The 17,445-nt window shown below is 42.3% G+C and overlaps 1 long non-coding RNA gene across 3 annotated transcripts in view; it reads left to right on the forward strand.

The window, feature by feature from the left end:
- Positions 1-17,445, forward strand: part of LOC109283073 (uncharacterized) — a 93,800-nt gene that overhangs the window by 59,857 nt on the left and 16,498 nt on the right. For all 3 annotated transcript variants that reach the window (XR_009460754.1, XR_009460755.1, XR_009460756.1), the window contains one exon: positions 380-559. This is a non-coding gene — a long non-coding RNA (uncharacterized LOC109283073). The remainder of the gene's footprint in view (positions 1-379; positions 560-17,445) is intronic.

The following is a 17,445-nucleotide window of genomic DNA, read 5'->3' on the forward strand; positions in this document are numbered from 1 at the left end:
TCTGTGAAAAGCAGCAGCTTGAATCACTGCATCTCACATAGCATAATCAAATTTTCCTGCCTCCCCTCCTCTCCCCCAATACATTAACGCCTCTCTCCCTGGAGATGTACCCTTGATTCCATCTGAGGGGCTATCCAACTAGAGCTAGATTTCATGTCTTGGAGATTTGGGGGTGGCAAGGGAGATTGTTTACATTTCTTCTTTTAACAAGAGACTATGATGAACAGAGCTTTTGATTCCAAGTTGTTGAGGGGGATTTTTTTGAGATATTCTTTGACTCTGACATCATCAAAAATGGAATCAGCAAAGTATGTACATTTCCTTAGCTCCCACAATATCCATTTTCTCTCAGTGGATGTTTCTTGTTTTTCTTTTCCAGTGTTGCTCCCACACAATGAGGCCAATTTTTGTTCAAGACAAAGAAAATATAAACAGAGCATGGGTCTGGAATATGAGCAAGTCCTCTGAGCTCAGAATTCTTCAGCAGTGTGGAAATGGTGTGTTACATTAACCATTTGCCAATAAATTCTGGCTAATCAGATGCTGGACAGTATCTCAGGTAGGTTTGTTTGGGTCCCCAGAGGGTCACAAATACAGTTGGTTCATAGTTCATATCATGAAAAGTAAGAACTAAACTCTTGAACTAGACTCTTTGAAGTCTCAAATTGTTTGAAGTGCATGTATTGTAGGTAAGACCAACTAACTGATTGTAAATGATCAGGTGGGAGAGCAAAGGCCATATTCCTTGTACTATTTGGACATAATAAATATAGTAGTCACTAGCCAAAGTCCTTATGTGAATGGAGAGAGGCATCAGATAGAAGAGAGGATCACTGGCAGAGTGATGGCTTGGCATGAAGGGGCATAGGCATCTTAGTACTGAGTGATCAAAGTAAAGAGCTGCTAAATTGAAAAAGCAGTTAAAAAAATTGTTGACTTCTACATTAATGATAAGGATGAAAACCTAGCAGCTAGTCACAGAGTAAAATCTTTCATTCAAAATGATCAGCTTTTATGTTTGTGAACTTGCCTTTGTGATTGACCATGGCTAGCAAAGTACTAGAGTAATATCCTTTGCTATTGATAGCTCCATCTGCACCTTGTGGAAGGCAAATTATTGGAATATAAGTGCTACTGAGGACTCTAGTGGAGTTGGGGAAACTTTCTCCCCTATGACCAGCTATTATTTTCAGAATATTAGTTCTGTCCAGTGCTCCTGGATAAACCACCTTGTCTCTCAAACCTCAAAATAGCTGACTTCCCAATCTCAAACTTGTTAGTCATGGACTTAGAGCAGTCCCTTGGTCTCCCAAGCCTATGTGACTCCACCACTCTGCCAGTTGTTCTACACCATAAATGCTGTGTTTGGGCAAGCTGTTGCAACTGTATAAAGTCTACAGTCTGGCCAAGTTCTGCAGTTTTGGTAGATGTGCAGGTCATGAACTGCTGCTGAAATTTGTCATCTAGTTGTGGCACAAGAAATCATCCAGAGACTGGATTATGTTAAGTATGGTTTAAACAGGGAATATGGATTCTTATCCCATTACCTAGATTAGCTTTTGTGACCACTTTGTTTCTAAGGTTTCTTTCTTGTTTGCCTCTCCCAGAAGTGCCCCCCTCCCCTTCTCTTTTCCCCATTTCTTCCTGCCATTTGTATTCAAATAACTCTCTCCATTCTATACACTGCTCTGTGCTTTCACAACATCTGATGAAATGAGCTCCAGCTCCTAAAAGCTTATATTATCTTAGCTCTCTCTTCTCTCTTCTCTCTCTCTTCTCTCTCTCTCTCTCTTCTCTCTCTCTCTCTCTCACACACACACACACACACACACACACACACACACACACACACACACACTATACATGCACACTCAGTCTTCTAGGTGCAAATTTACCAAATCTACTCTGTCTTCTGATCCACTTGTCTCACCTTAGTCCAAAAACTAGACCCATACACAGGTGTAGCAGGGTAGCTCCATGTCTTGAGCAGCCAGTCACCCCCCTCAGTTACACTACTGGATCCATGGCTCAGCACTGGGTAAAATAAGCAGAAGCAAGGATTCATACAATATTGCTATGTGCCTAATTCAGGGATGGGCAATTGTTTTGGTTGGAGGGCCACTTAACGTGTTTTGGTGAGCTGTCAAGGGCTACAAGGGTAGCCCTGCCCTTTGACAGGTACCCTTCCCTTCCCTGGCAGGGAGTGGGCACTAGCTGCATCATGCACCCCCCAGTGGTGTGTGGCTCCAGCCAGAGCTGCACATGGCAGCAAGGAGCTCATCCAGGCCAGCCTGCCACGGGGCTTCTCACAGCACACTCCTGGCACTTTTGTGTCACTGGGGGGAAACCCTATGAGATGGAGCTGGCTGCCTTTTTCCACTCCCTGCTTCCAAGGAACCAGGAGGCAAGGTTCCCCACCACTTCTGGTGGTGTCCCAACATCTGCACGTGGTGGCAGGCAGTGGGAAAGGCACCATTGTGCAGGGCTTCACTTGGTGGTGCACTAGTGTAAGGAGCTGCCTGTGTGCTGTGGGGAGCCTCACGGAAGAGGTGGGCTGGCCTGGGTATGCTGTAGGGGTGTGCGAAGCAGGCTGTATTTGATTTGCATTCAGATTCAGCCCAAATTGAGGGACAATGATTTGATTTGTTGATTCGGATGACTGTCCCTATTCAATTCGGCTGAATCCAAATCTGATGATTCAGTGCTGATTCAGAGAATCAGCTATTCGGACATAGACACAGCTTTAAATGTTTTTTCTACATGCCTTGAGGTACCTTGTGAATGCTGAGATGGTGGGGTGGACGGAGCATCCCACCGTTGGCGGGGGGAGGGTGTCCAGTGTGTTCGGCAGCAGATCTGGAAGTGGACCGGAAATACTTCCAGTCCACTTCCAGATCCACCACTGAGTGCATGGGGGGACTCCCCCCACACCCCCACAACATGGCAATTGACCCAGGAGGTACCAGTCACTGAGCCAGGGGGAAGGAGGGTCCTCTGCGCACTCCCCAGCAGACCCAGAAGTGGACTGGAAGTGCTTCTGGTCCACTTCCAGATCTGCTTGCGAGTGTGCTGGAGACCCCCCTGCATTCCTGTGGGATGCTTCATCTGCCCTACCATCTCAGCGTTCACAAGCTGCCTGGTACCTTGAGGTATGTAGAAAAAACATTTAAAGCTGTGTCTATGTCCAAATCATCGAATATCTCTGAATCAATTCAGAGGGTTCCAGTTCGATTCAGAGAGATTAAAGGGTCTCCTGATTTGATTCAGAGATTCAGCTGCTGAATCGGGCCGAATCTCCGCGGAATCAAATCGGCAACAGAATCTTTACACAGCTCTAGTGTGCTGCTTGCTACCATGTGCATCTGTGGCCGAAGCAACGTGTCTCCAGGCAGCAGTGCCTGTGCAGGCCATGAGCACCCCAAGGGCCTCCACCTACTGCTGCTACTGCTGCCACCGGCAGAGGCTGTGTGCCATGGGGGGAGTTTGTTGGGGGTCTCATCACCTCCCCACCTCACACCCACACCTTGCCCATCCAAGCTTCATGCTCCCACCACCACCCTGGGCTCTGTATCCCTCAGCCCCATGCTCCTTGCCCCTGCCCAGATGCATCTCCCTCTACCCATGCCCCAGCTCGCCCTCCCTATGTACTGCCCAGAGCGAGCACTGCAGCATGGAGATGAGAAGGAGCCATTGGACACCAGGGAAGTTGAGCAGATCCCCTGGCAGCTGCAGCAGTGGCAGCAACAGCGCTGCCTGGAAGCTGCATGTTGGCTGGGCCGGGGCCCTTCCATGCATGAGAGTGGGAGTGAGGTGCGTGGGCTGGGTGGGATACAATTAATTGGTGGGTGCCCATGGGCCAGATGAAATTGCTTGGTGGGCCAGATCCGGTCCATTTCACCCGCCCCGGCCTAATCTGTCTGTGCTGTTGAGGTAAGAACACCTCTGTACAAAGGCCCAGGAGGAACAAATTCTCTCCCATACTCCACAAACTGATACCTAAAATAGTTCAGGTCCAAAGAATATGAGAGAGTCCCAGGAGTCCTAGCACCAAATCTGTAGTGCCTGTGTGGGTAGGCTGCATGGTTATGAGTTGTGTGCAATTCTTTATTCTGTATTCATGGAGCCCGAGTGTGGCCAGCATGTACACATGTGTACATGAATCAGGACACAGATATGAACTGCAGTGTACGGGTACCAAAAGAGATTATTATGGATATGAAATACTAGTGGTGAACACCTGATGGTCTCTGGTAGATAGAGAACACTAGTTTGCATATATTTTAATATATTTTACATAGATTCAGGCAAACCAATCAAAAGCAAGAACCTTTCCATATTAGATAATAACAATCCCTAGTATATGGAGACAATTACATGCATTTGTAGAAAGAAAATGTCTTTCTAATCTAATACATAATAAAAAATGTCCATATCCTATTTCTTATACTATTGTTCTCACAGTGGCAAGCTGCTAGAATATGGCAGAGAAACCTGTTAGTACTAAATTTTTGAATTATCACATAATTAATTTCCCCAAATTACAAAAGGGCATGCACATAACTTTAGCTATTTAGAATAACTCTCTCTACATGTTAGAGGAAAAATTTAAATATGCATATTCTTAATTTAGAACATGCATTCCTTTCACCCCTCGCTGCAAATAGTTTGTTCTCTGAACTCAGGAAACAACCCAAAACAACTGAAGACAGCCCCAGATGGTCCCATAGCAAATGTCAAAGCTGGGTGAAATGAAATCTTGCAACAAATAATGTAGCAAAAAAAAGTGCTTAGATTGTCTTGTGAAACTTTCTGCAGTCAATGGATCTGGATAATCTAAATTATGGGAGAAATCAGGGAAGCAGACCATGACTTTGAAATATTCTGAAGTCTCGGCTAATTTTTAACACAAACCTTCAGTCCGTGATTTCATATGAAATTACCCTGCATGGAGTTTTGAGCCCAGCAACAGAAAAACAGTAGGTTGTTCAAATTTCCCTTTAGGCCTATAAAGAAGAGCTAAAAATCCAGAGCTAAAAACCTGTGCCAAAACCCTGCTCCCACTGAAATCAATAGGAAAAAAACCATTTTCTTCAGAAAAACAAGGATTTCAACACTGAGTTTACAGGGAGGAGCATGTTCTCTGTAGGTCTAGGTAAGAGGTAAAGTAGTGTAATGGATTCAGAAATGACTCAGAAAGCAAAGAATAGTGGTAAACGGTCAATTTTCAACATGGTAAAAGGTTAAGGATGTGCATCCCCTAGTTGCCAAAGAGTAGAATCTATTTTATTTTAATTTGCCTATCACTGGGCATGTCTACATGTTCATTAATGCACAGTGCTTACTGCGCATTAAATTTAGTACTTGTCAAAGAAAGTATTAAATAAATGTACATTAGGCTGCCCTACTGTGTATTAACGCAATCTCATGCTTTTATCATGATGGTTAACAAGCAGTTGAGTAATACTACCACACATTAGCCTAATAGCACGGTTTTGATGTGATGCCGTAATGCAGTCAAGCAGTCTACTGTGCATTAAGCATCTCATGTAGATGCACATGCCAAGTGTTCTCTAAGTGAAGGTGAGTAGTAGAAGAGTAATATTGAACCTAATATGAAATATTGGTTTGTTCTGACTAGACAATCCTGGGAGGAATTTAGGAAAAATCTAATAAAAGTTAGAGAAATGGGCAACATGCTGGCAAATGAAATCCAGTGATAAAAAATGCAGATTGGAGCAAATACTTTGAACTACTAGTACAATGCATGCAGAGTCTGGTATTATAGAATCCAGGAACAGGAAGATTCTTGACCCTGAATGAATTTGTAAAAGAAATCTTGGAAACTCTTAAACTAAGAATTGAAATAACAGAGTCTGAGTTATGTCCTGTTTGGCTACAAAGAATCACAATAAAAGTTAATCTTTTCCCAAGAGTCAGACTAGAATTGTTTGGTTGCGAGTGTGTGACAGACAAGGGGATTGACATGTACATCAAAGAAAAATGTTGGTCAGGACTTTGCAACTATATTTGATTATTTTTGTATTCAACTATTTTCTAATTATTAAAAAGTAAGGTGCTGCTTTGTGTGCAGGCCATATTGTGCACATTCAATGCACAGTATGAATTATTTCCTGCCAACCTTAAGTTATTCACAGATCTTCAAAATGAAAGGTCTTTTACAAATGAACGAAAAGAATGCACATGCAATTGTATACATGCATTTGTACATGCCACAGTTGTGCAGTCAAACTGTTTACTGAATGTCTAAATGGAAGTCCAACTCTAAAGGCAAGAACAATCACAATAATTGCACAATGAAATGAAAGTGTCATTCCATGCTTACTGTGCAACAGAGCTCTCAGTGCAATTTAAATCAGTTGATGCTCTCAATACCTGACTTGCAAGTATTATGGAGACAGATTCTGAAAAACTGGCTCAAAAAGAGTCATGGAATGACACCACAAAGCTGCCCTAAAGCAAAAGAGGAATTGAATAAAAATGGAGGAGAGAGAGGGGAGGGAATATTGTTGGAAAAGGAATGGTGAACAAGGAGTTCTGAAAAGCAAGACTTGACTGTACTATGTGCCTATGCAGTTTTGCTGACTAGAACGAAATAATGGGTGAAATGATGGTGAAATCATGTTTGTATGAGCAGAAGCAGTGTCACATGTGCAACCACAGCATGGCTGCAAATCACGAGGCCAAATTAATCACTAGTGAACTTTGATGCGTTTAATTGCTTACTAGCAGGGATAAAATCAGGATTTATTGGAGAGAAAATAGATCAGTCATGTCCTTGCATTCATTCCCTTAACAGCAGTGGGGAAACAGCCAGGTCTTGATGTCTTACAAAACTTTTGCTGAGCATCTGGTTGGTGAACTGTGGCTTTCCCTAAATTTTCACAGCCTTGTCTGGAAGTCTCTAGGGTACGTATCAAAGCTGGCTACATGTACGAGGAGAGAAAAGATAAATGGATTATTTCTGAGTGATATGCATGTAGAACCCATGCTACTGGAGAATGCATTCAGTCTATTTTTAATGTACTCTTTCATTTTGCACCTGCTACCATTACAGATTTTTTATTGTTCCCATTATAACCACTTGTTTTCAGGAATGAAACATGAAAAATAACTCTGGATTAGATTTTACTCAAGGAACAGATTATTTTTATTATTGAAAAATAGGAAAAGATTAGCATGGCTACTTTTGACGCCGTTGGTACTTTTAAAAACATTTTAGAATGATTTAAAAAGGTTTTCATAATTGTAATACTCAACAACTAGTTTAATGTCTCCTTATTTATTAGCTGTGAAACTGAGCAGCACTTCACTGAGTACTCAAAAGCCATTTCTTGAAGATTTCATAATCCCAGAACTACATGAATTATAATTTTCAAGTCATTATATAGCCATAATATTTAAGGACAACAATGTGGAAAAAACTTTTATAGATATAAAACATTGCATTTTCTTTAAGTAAAAGATATTGCTCCCTGGGGAATAGGCTATTGGGCTGAAAGATGGGTAAGTTGGTCCTCCTCCTCTTCTAGCATCTAAGACTCTCAGTCATAGGTTTTCTCTGACTAAAATTTTAGAACTTATCAGTATGTACATTTATGAATTTGTTTCCCCTGCACTGCTAGCCAAGCAAAGTTGTACTGAGCATACTCACAGTAAGCTCATATAGGCAATGCTGAAGGAAGGCCTTCGATACGGTATCCCACCCCATACTGGTGAACAAGCTAAGAGGCTGTGATGTGGATGACTGCACAGTCCCGTGGGTGGTGAATTGGCTAGATCGTCGCACCCAAAGAGTCGTGGTAGATGGGTCGGTCTCAACCTGGAAGGGTGTGGGCAGTGGGGTCCCGCAGGGTTCGGTCCTTGGACCGATACTCTTTAATGTCTTCATCAGCGACTTGGACGAGGGAGTCAAATGTACTCTGTCCAAGTTTGCAGATGACACAAAGCTATGGGGAGAAGTGGACATGCCGGAGGGCAGGGAACAGCTGCAGGCAGACCTGGATAGGTTGGACAAGTGGGCAGAAAACAACAGGATGCAGTTCAACAAGGAGAAATGCAAGGTGCTGCACCTAGGGAAGAAAAATGTCCAGCACACCTACAGCCTAGGGAATGACCTGCTGGGTGGCACAGAGGTGGAAAGGGATCTTGGAGTCCTAGTGGACTCCAAGATGAACATGAGCCGGCAGTGTGACGAAGCCATCAGAAAAGCCAATGGCACTTTATCGTGCATCAGCAGATGCATGACGAATAGGTCCAGGGAGGTGATACTTCCCCTCTATAGGGCGCTGGTCAGACCGCAGTTGGAGTACTGCGTGCAATTCTGGGCGCCACACTTCAGGAAGGATGCGGATAACCTGGAGAGGGTCCAGAGAAGGGCAGCTCGCATGGTCAAGGTCCTGCAGACCAAGCCCTACGAGGAGAGACTAGAGAAACTGGACCTTTTCAGCCTCGGCAAGAGAAGGTTGAGAGGCGACCTTGTGGCTGCCTATAAGTTCATCACGGGGGCACAGAAGGGAATTGGTGAGTATTTATTCACCAAGGCGCCCCCGGGGGTTACAAGAAACAATGGCCACAAGCTAGCAGAGAGCAGATTTAGACTGGACATTAGGAAGAACTTCTTCACAGTTAGAGTGGCCAAGGTCTGGAACGGGCTCCCAAGGGAGGTGGTGCTCTCCCCTACCCTGGGGGTCTTCAAGAGGAGGTTAGACGAGTATCTAGCTGGGGTCATCTAGACCCAGCACTCTTTCCTGCTTATGCAGGGGGTCGGACTTGATGATCTATTGAGGTCCCTTCCGACCCTAACATCTATGAATTCTAAATGGTGTGTTAGTGACAAAAAACTGCTGCCACGTGGCTACATACCCACCACTTAGGCATGTGAATGGTAAATAGGATTTTGCCACATATTTTCATCTGTACCAAAGTAGCTTGGCTCTCCACCAAATCTAAAAACTCTCAGCCTTCTAGGGTAATATGAGACCAAGTAAAAAAAAATCCAAAATGAAAGCAAATGGTACAGGTCTTCTGCCCTTTTTGAACTATTGGAAAGATATCCCTTTGGTCCCTTAGATCTGAAGGAGATCTGCAGCCTTGAGCAACAAAATAGCCATCAGATCCATCCCCAAATTCTCCATTTGCCTCTTCTCTTAAAGCTGCTTTCTCAGGTTCTCCCATGGCTCCTTATTAAGAACTCGCCACATCTGGCTGTTCAAATACTTCATCTACCCATCCAGTTGTTTCAAAGTCTTCTCACAGACTCTGACTTTCAAGGCCCTTTCTCAAACTCTTTTACTAGGGTCAAACATCACAAGATTTACTCACTTTGGGTCTTCTCTTTCCCTGAAGAATAGGGTATGTTACTGTTAGGTACTTGTCATATATGATGGGATTATCTTTTGGGGGAAACAAAAGCTGCAACCAGTTAAGTGAATCCATTGTTAGTCTTGGGAAGAAAAACCATTGTTGGCTGTTTATCTTCATGCCCCACATCATACAGGAAAAGATGTTACCCAAAAGATAGATTAAAACTAAAGTGATAACTATTACATCTAAGTAATTGCCAAGCAAAAACTACTCTTTAGTAGACACCCATATTTCAGTATCACTCCTGACGTGCAGCTACAAACTCAGGTAGCTGATGATCTTACAGAGAATTGAATCCACACTAAGAAAAACTTCTGAGTTAGGACCAGGAAAGTTTTCAATCAAAATGGAACCACCTGTGGCCAAGGGCTAGCACTCACTGGGCATGTCTACACTGCATTAATGTGTCATAGTTACTGCATATTAAGTTTACTACCTGTAATAACAAGTACTAACTGGATGTGCAATAACTGGTGCCACTGCACAGTAGCACTGGCACATGCCTTTTTAATGATGTTAATGCACAGTAGACTTATTCTACTGTGCATTAGTGCAATAGCACAGCTTTTGCTGTGATGCATTAACATGCAGTATAATTACACATTAATGCACAGTAGACTCATTCTACTGTGTAGTTAGTGTCTGATGTAGACACACCCACTATGTACATTGAGAATGAATTTTAAATGAAGAAAAGTGGATCTGTCTTTCTAGACCTTGCATAATCTATAACATCCCCAGCACATTGGCTTTGGAAGAGAGGGGTCAAGACATCTTTCTAGAGAGATTATTATAGCAATTGAGCTGATGCTTAATCAGATATTTTCAGGTGTTTCTAGACCACAAACCCTCACATACACACTTGGAGATTCCAAAAAAATGGATTCTCCCAAGGCTCACCAACTTTATTTAATATATTTACCAGTGACCCGATGAACACTACCTTAGGCAGTTCTTATATGTAAATGGTATCTACTTTGCCTCAAAGGATAATAACTTTAAAAAAACTGAAAAGAATCTGAACAGCACTATAGCTGCTATAAGTAACTAATGCACAAGTCGACATTGACATCAAAGTCCATCAAAGTGTGCATCGCCAGGCGTCCATTTACACCATGCTCAGAGCCAAACTGAGTTTATAATCTTTGTGAATAGTTAGCAGTTTGTATACAATGCACAGCCAATGTACACAGATTCACCCTAGACTGAACACACACAAATGGCATCTCCAAAGGTCAAGAGTAGGTACAGTCTTGTGAACAACCTGGTAGAGTCTATTTAGGGAATCAATGCTCAAACACGTGTAGTCTGGGACTTGTTCTCTGCTGGTCAGATGGTGAATGTGGTACCCACCCTTGGTTAAATTTTATCCACACAGAGTAGGCACAAAGTTTAATCATAGCATGATAATTATCACAGACACATGGAACCCAAGAAACTTGTATGATAACCAGTGCTAGTCTAAATTTCTCCACTTAGCATCAGGCATCACAGTGGAGCCAACAAACTGATCACCAAGTTTTCACAAATGCTCCACTTGCTATTGTTCAAGAACATATGGGATCCACTCTGCTTCCAACTCTGTCTGAGGAGTCCTGTCCAGGTAATGCATGACACAGTTCATTCATCTATGAGCATCACCACCTCACTGGGACAGAGAGAGTAGGAGAGAACCTCTGTCACTACCAGGAACTTCTACGTTGTAACCAGGCTGGATGTGGCTCTAGGCTCCCATGCTACCTCTGGAATCAGCTTAATAAGTTCAGCTGTGGCATAATCAATTGTACCAAGACCAATATCTGTGGCATCCAGCACAGCCTACTGTGCACATGGATTTCTGCAGTGGCTGCTCCACAGCAGACTAGGCCATATGCTGGGTGGCTGGTCTTTTATGGTGGCCCCCCCGGAGGCCTACTCAAGCTGAACACTGTGGATTTAGAACACTACTGGCTCAGGACCATTCAGCTGCTGGGATTTTTTTTGTGTTTTAAACCTTGCCTTGCTTGTTTTGCCCACATACAATCACTACAATAATAAGAACTGTAAAATGAGCTCCTCAATAAGCAGCCTGCTTTCCTACCAGTTCTTCCTGTGAGGCCCATTGCCCTGAGCCTTGCAGTTCCCAATATTCTGTATGTTCTGGGTTGAAACTGGAGAGGGGCAGTGATGGACTTATAGCCTACGCAATGTCATGGAGGGATTTTAAAACTGAATTTGGGATCAAATTTGAACTTTTAAACAAAAATAATATCTGGGTCTGATCCCATTTGCACTTGCCTAGGTCATTCCCTAGTAACTCCGCTGAAATCCATGAGAGTACATCAATGTGAAATAGGCAGATGAGCAGATTCATAGATTCATAGATGTTAGGGTCGGAAGGGACCTCAATAGATCATCGAGTCTGACCCCCTGCATAGGCAGGAAAGAGTGCTGGGTCTAGATGACCCCAGCTAGATGCATATCCAACCTCCTTTTGAAGACCCCCAGGGTAGGGGAGAGCACCACCTCCCTTGGGAGCCCGTTCCAGACCTTGGCCACTCTAACTGTGAAGAAGTTCTTCCTAATGTCCAATCTAAATCTGCTCTCTGCCAGCTTGTGGCCATTATTTCTTGTAACCCCCGGGGGTGCCTTGGTGAATAAAACCTCACCAATTCCCTTCTGTGCCCCCGTGATGAACTTATAGCTAGCTACAAGGTCGCTTCTCAACCTTCTCTTGCGAAGGCTGAAGAGGTCCAGGTGCCCCAGTCTCTCCTCACAGGGCTTGGTCTGCAAGCCCTTAACCATAGGAGGCCATGTATCTCTGTAAAAGGCCCCACCAAACATCTGGATCCAAAGACATCCAGATTCAACTCACACAGCTTGAGCCCTTTCCTCCTTAAAACTAGAGAGTTAAAAATACTGTGCTTTCTGAACGTATGTTCAGCTATTAAGGACAAATTCTTTTTGACTGCTTTTGCGCACCTCCTTGTTCACCTCTGCAAATTCCTAACCAATGAGTATACTGGCAGTTTTCCTGGCTGAAACAAAGGTGATGGCGTGACAAAGTCATTAAACATCTAAATGTGATAACTTGTGTCGGAAAGTCACAATTAATTATGCTTATGATTGACTACGAAATTGGAACTTCGTAAATGTTTGGTCCCAAATGTGTTAACCTAATTAGATGCAAAGAATAATGATACAGTTCTGACTGCCTCTTATTTTTGCTGTATTCTAGTAAGGGAATCCTCATACTGTAGCAGTCCCTCTGGGAGAATCAGACCAAGGCCATTGTGTCCTTCTTATCAGGGCTGCCTGCCAAACTTTCTCAGGAATAAGTGTCATGTTGTGGTATCCCTATTTTCCTTCACCATAAAATAATAATCTGGCAGTACCTGGGATGACGATAGTAAATCAATACCAGACTGTAGAAGTTGCTATTATATTCAATCTATTTATCAAGCAGTGTCAACTAGCTATGTGAGCTGAAAGTGGTAAGAAGCTACTGTATTCTGAAAGAATTTTGCTTTAGAAAATGGGAACAAGATAATGTTCTAAGGAAAACCACAGAGAAACAAGAGTTCTTTTCATCAGCGAAGACAATTATTCAATACTGGTCTGAGTCTGCCCCTTTGCTAATATCACTGTATTAGCCTTCTACACCCTGGGTAAATGTTAACCATTGTACCTTGTTTCACTCTAGCCTACCCTAGCCCAGCCTTCACTTTAATGAGCATTAGAAAGAAAGAAAATGACGTCTGCGATGTGCAATAATTTTCTGCCTCCCAAAAGATATAGTCAATGCTGGTTTTGTCATTCCCACCACACAAAGTAAGAGTAATAAATCTTGCTCAGCCCTCAGACCTTCCTGGAGGCCTGTCCTTGTGCCATGATGGCTTCGAAGTCCTGGGCATTTTCCTGGACCAGCTGGTTTATCTAGCCAAGAAGTGGGAAGGCCTAAATATAAAGGCATAAATATCTTGGTGGTGCTGGTGCCTGCCCAACCTCTCCAACCACGGTCACATCTCGGTCATCAACACCCTGGCACCTGCTACTCTGTGGAAGGGGTGTGCCATCTTGAACCCACCAATGACCCTGCTCAAAAGGCTCCAGAAGTTCCTCATGGACTTCTCCTGAAATGGGCACGGAGGCTCTAGTAGGCTATCCTGTACTTGTCCACCAGTGAGGGAGGTCAAAGCCTAATTGACCTGGTGAGCAATCCCAGGTTATTGCATAGTATCACCAATAAACACCTTTTTTGTGACACTACTGCATAGTAGTGTAATACTACTGTGCATTAGCATCGCATCACATTTTTTGCCACATGATGCTACTGTGCAATAGTATCAGACTACTGCACAGTCAGCATCTCATGTAGGTGTGGCCAGTATCACATATAAAAGCCTCACTGGTGCTGGCATTAACAATTGTATTTATAAATGTTGAAGGGTTCTAGGCTATGGAATAAGAAATCTTTGCTAAATTCCCCCCAAACCTATGCACCAGAGGGGTGGGAACCCTGTGCTGTCTCTGCCCAGCCACAGGAACTGGACAGTGCAGCCACACACCAAACAGTGTATATCTTGGGGCTGGGGGACAAGTGGGGTGAGAAACATTTTTTTAATTGCAAAGTGCTAAGTTACTCCGATGTTGGAAACCAGATCAGTATCTAAGATTGATAAACGTGGTCCTGAATTTTTTTTTCAGATTGTAAGATTTCAATTTCATAAACGATTTCACTGCAGGTCATGTTTATGCTTCTACCTTCTGCTAACACTGTACAGCTTTGTGGATTCAAGAACAAAGACTGTATCCTTTCAGCTTTAGCTGACCTTTAAATAGTAAAATGAAGGCAAATGCTTGCATAGATAGTTTGGGTGATGGTGAGTGCATCAAATGAACATGATGCAAACTGTGGTGTGGAATACATCCAACATTTCATGTTTATTAGCAAAACTAAGAAAATTTTTTTTAGCAAAATTATCTCTAGAAGCAGAATCATGTTGGAAATGTAATACAAGCATTATTTATGCTTGTTAATCTGTGATACCCTGAAGCTTTATGGTATTGCATTTACAATGTCAGCTGTTATAGTGATGGTTCTTTGTGAGTCTGATCCCAACCTGTTAAAGTCAGTTGGAATCCTTTGTGAACTTTGGAACAGGGTCTATCTTTATAATGTTTATTCTTTTGGGCTTGTTTAGAACAGGCAGGATTGAGCCCACCCTTACTAGATATTTATCATAAAGGCTATATTTTTAATAAATGTGCAAAAAACAGACCCACTTTTGCAACCCCTTCCAGTGGTTAGTCTCTATGTACAAAATTATAGGCAGAAATTTTAGGAGAATAGGGAAGCTTCTTTGAACGTTTGTACCTCAGTATCATAGCAGACTTTATTTTTACAGTGTTTGCTCTCTACATAGGGAGTCCATAGGCTTTTATATCTCCTTACATTTTTTGGTTTTCTGTCTCAGGCCTACTGTAACCTGTTATCATGCCCCTACCTTAGGTCTCCTTCAGATTGTATCACCTACAGATTATACCTTGATGGTTTATGTTAGAGTTATATCAAAGATATAGAGACCATTTTTTGCTGCCCCATCTATTATGGTAAGCAAACTAATAATTCCAGTGTGTTTTCAATTATCAAATAATATCATTAATATAATGTAATCCAATATATATTAAATGTAAGATATATACTGAATAACTTTTCTCTTGCTCTCTGCACCCAATTTCCTGTATCGCCAGGATCTTTTTATAGTAACTGCTTTATAAGTTCACCATGAATGTTGATTGGAATGGTGTTGGATTTGCCTGTTATTGTTTACAGCCTTTATTCTATTTCATCTTTGCTGTGGAGACTTGCTGAAAAGTGTTTTCCAATTTTATGTTTACTGTGCCTTCCATACAGTCTTTCTCTCCTTATTCTGTCTACAACTCCTGTTAGTGGTAAAGGACACAGTTGTGACAGCCTCTTACCAAAACAGTTCCAAACTATGGAAAAATGTGGTCTATGTCAATACTTCACAGCTGATACTTATTTCCATATCAGTATCTAAGATATGAATGCCTTTGAATGCTGAAGAAGCTTGACTTGCATGAATATTGTACAAAAATCCCTCGGTTATACTAGTGTAGATTTGTGCTTCAAAATTTTGCCAGTTTTACTGAGAGCAGAATTTGGTTACATTTCTAACTAGCATGAGCCACACACACACATTAAGAAGAGAACTACCTGGCTGTATCTCTGACTATAGTTTAGTTGCCCAGTTCCTTGGTAGCTATTTTCAAACTGTGTCAGCTTCTCCAAGAGAAAAAGAAGAGTGAAATTAAAAATTGTTTTAATACAATTAAATGTTGGGAAATATAAAGCTATTCAGCTGTGACTAATAAGGAAGGGGGTGATAAAAAGCCCACCGGATTTGTGTTGGTGCAACTACCTGATATCTGTGGGGTATACCTGATATCTTCTTGATTATTTATACCACTATTAGTAACATCAGAGTCCCAGCCTGATGGTGTATGGTAGCCCTGCCTTGCATTTCAGTTACAATTCCTTTTTCATTGCATAACTTTGCTATTCCAAAAGTGGCATGTCTGCCATTCTGTTTCTGTAGCGGGTTTGAGCCGACTGGCTAATTGTTTCTGGTTTCTCTAGAAATGCCCAAGGTAGAGCAGACAGAACATCAGCCCTGGGGAAGAAAAATGCCTTTGTCTAAACCTTCTGCCTTTCGTCAGCTAATGTCCTAATTCTGGCATTTAGTAGATAGGCTTTTTTCCCACCCACTTAGACTTTGATGGAAACTGAAAGAAAACAAAATATACCTGCTCTGCAGGCCACTCCTCCCCTTAGCAAATGTTTCTTTAATTGGTTCAATTAGGCCTCCCTCACTTTTCATCACTGCAGGAATGGCTGTGTGAAGCAAGCCATGTATAGAGATTTAGCTGACGTTTAGTGACACTAGGCCCTACAGTCTCTGTAATATGACTAATGTCACTTGTTACATTCATTTGGGTCTCTGGGGACAAAGTCACTCTTACCCTGGAGCATGCATTGACAATCTCAAGATAACACTTCTTTGACAGAGTCAAGGGGTCCTGTTTCAGGGACTGATATAATTTACAGAAAGTTTCTAATCTGGGCATCATTTGTAATTTATATTACATGCCTAATTGTTGTGTTTGTCTTGATGCAAAATTAATAGTAAAGTTACTAGAACTGAAACCAACATTTTTTATGTTAGTTGAGTACAATGGAAGACTTCTACTGACTTGGAAGAAACTGTGTTCAAAAAAATAAACTAATCCCTCGAGTAAGCAGCTGAACACCTTTCTCACTGACTGCAGTAGAACTACTGCCATAAGTCCTTCATTTCACACTGTTTTACAGCTAATTATTTTTAAACTTTTAAAAAAAAATAAAATTCATCCTCACAGGGCTCGCCCATGGACAAACTAAGAAGTTTTCAGAAGGGAATTTCTGAAGTCAGTTAGTGGTTGGGGGCTCTTGACTGGTCAGTGTGGTTAATTATCTGAGTTCAGAGGAGGGAGAGTGATAAAATATTTTTCCCAGGGAGCCAAATACTGCGCAAGTATCGACTTCAGTGGGATAACCTGTAGAATAGAGCGCTGATCTTGTCCCAGTGACGTTAGTGAGAGCCCTTGACTCCAGTGGTCATTGGACCAGGTCCAACATGACTAACAATATTAGAGTTTTTCCTATAAGTGAATAGTGGTGTATGACCTTCATCAAATGTGCACAAACGGTTGGGAGAATGCATTACCGAACACTATCAGAACTGGATTTAGGGCCTTTAATTCCACTAACAGAGGCTTCCTTGCAAGTTTTCTATTATTACTTTTTTTGGCCTGAAACCCAGAACTCTGGCAGTACCCCTCAATGTAAAGCACTGGGGGAAGAAACTTGTGTCTAATGCCAACTGAACAGAGCCGGAATGAGTAAATGCAATACAAACCAGGGTACACAAGAGGGAGCTCAGAGAAGGAGTCATTTAGATTTCAAGGCAATCTAAGTCCCAGGCCACATAGGATAATGAAGAAGAGGGGCCAGAAGAC

This window comes from Alligator mississippiensis, chromosome 3 (assembly GCF_030867095.1).
Source record: "Alligator mississippiensis isolate rAllMis1 chromosome 3, rAllMis1, whole genome shotgun sequence".
NCBI classification, from domain to species: domain Eukaryota; kingdom Metazoa; phylum Chordata; order Crocodylia; family Alligatoridae; genus Alligator; species Alligator mississippiensis.